We start from the raw sequence: 5,000 nt of genomic DNA on the forward strand, positions 1-5,000 counted from the left end.
CGCTGATTAGTAATCAATGCAGAGCCATCAAACTACAGCAAATATACACAACTGTCCGTATACATGCTGAAAGAGTCTGCCCACAATGGGAACCACACGTCAGCCAGACACTCTGATCACGCACCACTCTCTGCTTCTAACAGGCGCACATACAATATGTAAGCACCAGCATGGAACAACATCCAGTGCATCTTCTCCGCCACATTACACAATCCACACTATCACAACCAGACCAGGAGGTCCATGCGGAAAATACAATATCCCAGCCTTTCGACATCCACCATTGCGCAGACCAGGCACCAACACCCACACATGTCCTATACAACGGTGCACCCAACATCACAATAGTACCTCCTGTCACAGCGCACAAACAATGACATGAGTCAAAGACACAGGTCTCACACAAGCATAGAATTGGAGCGCCGCCTCTAATAAGCCAAAGGTGCATCCTGACGTGACAAATCTGATCATGTCACAAGCATTCACTTACTATAATCACTATCAACGAACCTGCCGCCCCCGCCCCCCCCCCCTACACCTTTCCTTACAACAACGTGTAACCTAACCTAACCTAACCTAACCTATGTTGTACCTTAACCTAACCTATGTTGTACCTTAACCTAACCTATGTTGTACCTTAACCTAACCTATGTTGTACCTTAACCTAACCTATGTTGTACCTTAACCTAACCTATGTTGTACCTTAACCTAACCTATGTTGTACCTTAACCTAACCTATGTTGTACCTTAACCTAACCTATGTTGTACCTTAACCTAACCTATGTTGTACCTTAACCTAACCCATGTTGTACCTTAACCTAACCCATGTTGTACCTTAACCTAACCCATGTTGTACCTTAACCTAACCCATGTTGTACCTTAACCTAACCCATGTTGTACCTTAACCTAACCCATGTTGTACCTTAACCTAACCCATGTTGTACCTTAACCTAACCCATGTTGTACCTTAACCTAACCCATGTTGTACCTTAACCTAACCCATGTTGTACCTTAACCTAACCCATGTTGTGCCTTAACCTAACCCATGTTGTGCCTTAACCTAACCCATGTTGTGCCTTAACCTAACCCATGTTGTGCCTTAACCTAACCCATGTTGTGCCTTAACCTAACCCATGTTGTGCCTTAACCTAACCCACGTTGTGCCTTAACCTAACCCACGTTGTGCCTTAACCTAACCCACGTTGTGCCTTAACCTAACCCATGTTGTGCCTTAACCTAACCCATGTTGTGCCTTAACCTAACCCATGTTGTGCCTTAACCTAACCCATGTTGTGCCTTAACCTAACCCATGTTGTGCCTTAACCTAACCCATGTTGTGCCTTAACCTAACCCATGTTGTGCCTTAACCTAACCCATGTTGTGCCTTAACCTAACCCACGTTGTGCCTTAACCTAACCCACGTTGTGCCTTAACCTAACCCACGTTGTGCCTTAACCTAACCCATGTTGTGCCTTAACCTAACCCATGTTGTGCCTTAACCTAACCCATGTTGTGCCTTAACCTAACCCACGTTGTGCCTTAACCTAACCCACGTTGTGCCTTAACCTAACCCACGTTGTGCCTTAACCTAACCCACGTTGTGCCTTAACCTAACCCACGTTGTGCCTTAACCTAACCCACGTTGTGCCTTAACCTAACCCACGTTGTGCCTTAACCTAACCCACGTTGTCCCCTAAAGTAACCCACGTTGTCCCCTAACGTAACCCACGTTGTCCCCTAACGTAACCCATGTTGTCGCCTAAACCTGCTCTGTAATTGTTATACGACTCGTTCAATTAGTGTAGTGTTGCCCACCCGCAACCCTCGCAATATAGTTCGCTACTCGCACTGCCCGCTCCCCTGTGTATCGCTTCATGTTAAACACCTTGCAAGTCTTGCTGACTTTCCACATGCTCCTGCTGTACACTGTAATGTGGATGGCAGCAGGACGTACATGCCGCCCCTCCCCACGTCCCCACCTTGCCCCCCTGCCTTCGCAAGCTGGTTGGTGAGAAGTTTGCATGTTCAATGCCCTTCGCATGCGACGTACTCAGGCTACGTTGTGGTGCGGCCTGTGTCAACCGTCCGCTAATGTCGTACGCGTAAACCACAATCTGTACTGCACATTCGTCCTTATGTACCGAATGATACATCGTGGCACATGTGTGACCGTACAACGACTGCGCCCAAAAACGGCGGACCATACAGTGCAAATATTGTGCACGCAGCTACGTGTCGTCTCCCTATGAGAGCTGGATTGCAGTGTGGTACGCCATAGAGACGTGTGGGAGGAACGGACGCCGTGGATGGCGATCAGCATGAGCTGTCTGTTGATGTATTCGGACCTAGTCGTCTCTCCTCACACACCGTGATGGCATGGTGCACCGCGTTCCATATCTGCGACATGCTACAGAGGCCGGTTGACAGTCGTTCGAGCAATGGACATCGCATACGTACGGGGGCCACCTTCCACGTATTGTCTAGGCGTGCACATTTTGTTGCGTGTATGTGGGCAGACGTAGTGTGGCGTGACACCTGACACAGGCATGCAATAATCGTTGAAGTTGCAAATGGCGATGGACGCCTGCGTTTTCTGGTGAAGTTACGCAAATGAACAAATGGTAACCTGTTGTGGTGCGGTTGTTCTCGCTAGGGGTGAATCGGTGATGGCGACGATAGGTTGAGGTACGAACCGGTTGTTCCAGCGATACCCACCATGCCGACGAAACTGAACGGCATCTGGGTGTGAAGCGATACGCGGCGGTGGCTGGGTGGGACCGTCCCCGGCCGGTGAGGGGGCGCCTCCCGGCGTGCTGGCCGCGCGGTGCGTGGGCGCACGCGCTACAGCCGGCTGGTGGGGGCGGCCAGTGGCAGGCGCGCCGGCCGACGGACGCGGCAGGCGTCGCAGCTGCGCGCCGGCGCACCCTGCGCGCGGCGCCGTGCGGCCAAAGTAGGTCCTCGCGGGCCCGGTGCGAAGCGCGGTGGACATCTTCAGTGTGCTGGTCCGATTGAGGACTGTGTGCGTTGAGGATGCGCCGCCGCCCGGCGCTCGGCGCCGCGACGCCGTCTGCTGCTCGGTCGCCCCAGCGGTTCTCGCTGGTGGTTTGTATCGCAGCTGTGCGGATGTGTTGGCGCGTGCGCTGTGCTGGGAGAGTTCGCTTCGGCACCCAAGTGGGGCTTTTGTCCTTCTGTGGCGCTGGCGTTGGAGCTGCCGGTCACCGTAGGTGGCGCGTGTTGTCTCCCGCCGGCAATGCCACGACAGCACGCTCCCGGGCCTCTGTCGGCAGCGGCAAGCTCAGTTGGGAGCACGGGTGGTCGCACCGAAAGCGTCTACTCGCCTAACTCCGGGCGATTGCGCCTCTCTCGAACCCGACCAAGTACTTGGGACGGCGCTGCGCGCCGCCGGGACCTGAGAGGGTTTCGAGGTGTATTGTGCAGGGGAGCTCAGCCTCCTCCTGTTTGCAGAATGATTGAGCGGACGCTTGCGTGTTCGCGCGGGCCCCCGGGACACACTCCCGGGCGGCCGGCTGCTCAGCTCTAGTTGACGCAGCTCCCTGGTTGATCCTGCCAGTAGTCATATGCTTGTCTCAAAGATTAAGCCATGCATGTCTCAGTACAAGCCGCATTAAGGTGAAACCGCGAATGGCTCATTAAATCAGTTATGGTTCCTTAGATCGTACCCACGTTACTTGGATAACTGTGGTAATTCTAGAGCTAATACATGCAAACAGAGTCCCGACCAGAGATGGAAGGGACGCTTTTATTAGATCAAAACCAATCGGTCGGCTCGTCCGGTCCGTTTGCCTTGGTGACTCTGAATAACTTTGGGCTGATCGCACGGTCCTCGTACCGGCGACGCATCTTTCAAATGTCTGCCTTATCAACTGTCGATGGTAGGTTCTGCGCCTACCATGGTTGTAACGGGTAACGGGGAATCAGGGTTCGATTCCGGAGAGGGAGCCTGAGAAACGGCTACCACATCCAAGGAAGGCAGCAGGCGCGCAAATTACCCACTCCCGGCACGGGGAGGTAGTGACGAAAAATAACGATACGGGACTCATCCGAGGCCCCGTAATCGGAATGAGTACACTTTAAATCCTTTAACGAGTATCTATTGGAGGGCAAGTCTGGTGCCAGCAGCCGCGGTAATTCCAGCTCCAATAGCGTATATTAAAGTTGTTGCGGTTAAAAAGCTCGTAGTTGGATTTGTGTCCCACGCTGTTGGTTCACCGCCCGTCGGTGTTTAACTGGCATGTATCGTGGGACGTCCTGCCGGTGGGGCGAGCCGAAGGCGTGCGACCGCCTCGTGCGTGCTCGTGCGTCCCGAGGCGGACCCCGTTGAAATCCTACCAGGGTGCTCTTTATTGAGTGTCTCGGTGGGCCGGCACGTTTACTTTGAACAAATTAGAGTGCTTAAAGCAGGCAAGCCCGCCTGAATACTGTGTGCATGGAATAATGGAATAGGACCTCGGTTCTATTTTGTTGGTTTTCGGAACCCGAGGTAATGATTAATAGGGACAGGCGGGGGCATTCGTATTGCGACGTTAGAGGTGAAATTCTTGGATCGTCGCAAGACGAACAGAAGCGAAAGCATTTGCCAAGTATGTTTTCATTAATCAAGAACGAAAGTTAGAGGTTCGAAGGCGATCAGATACCGCCCTAGTTCTAACCATAAACGATGCCAGCCAGCGATCCGCCGCAGTTCCTCCGATGACTCGGCGGGCAGCCTCCGGGAAACCAAAGCTTTTGGGTTCCGGGGGAAGTATGGTTGCAAAGCTGAAACTTAAAGGAATTGACGGAAGGGCACCACCAGGAGTGGAGCCTGCGGCTTAATTTGACTCAACACGGGAAACCTCACCAGGCCCGGACACCGGAAGGATTGACAGATTGATAGCTCTTTCTTGATTCGGTGGGTGGTGGTGCATGGCCGTTCTTAGTTGGTGGAGCGATTTGTCTGGTTAATTCCGATAACGAACGAGACTCTAGCCTGCTAACTAGTC

The 5,000-nt window shown here is 52.8% G+C and overlaps 1 non-coding gene across 1 annotated transcript in view; it reads left to right on the top strand.

The window, feature by feature from the left end:
* The first annotated feature begins 3,551 nt into the window (after positions 1-3,551).
* Positions 3,552-5,000, top strand: part of LOC124764787 — a 1,909-nt gene continuing 460 nt past the window's right edge. Inside the window, exon 1 of the ribosomal RNA XR_007012792.1 lies at positions 3,552-5,000. This exon is cut by the window's right edge and continues 460 nt beyond it. This is a non-coding gene — a ribosomal RNA (small subunit ribosomal RNA).

Source organism: Schistocerca piceifrons, unplaced genomic scaffold, assembly GCF_021461385.2.
Source record: "Schistocerca piceifrons isolate TAMUIC-IGC-003096 unplaced genomic scaffold, iqSchPice1.1 HiC_scaffold_639, whole genome shotgun sequence".
In the NCBI taxonomy this organism is placed as follows: Eukaryota; Metazoa; Arthropoda; class Insecta; order Orthoptera; family Acrididae; genus Schistocerca; species Schistocerca piceifrons.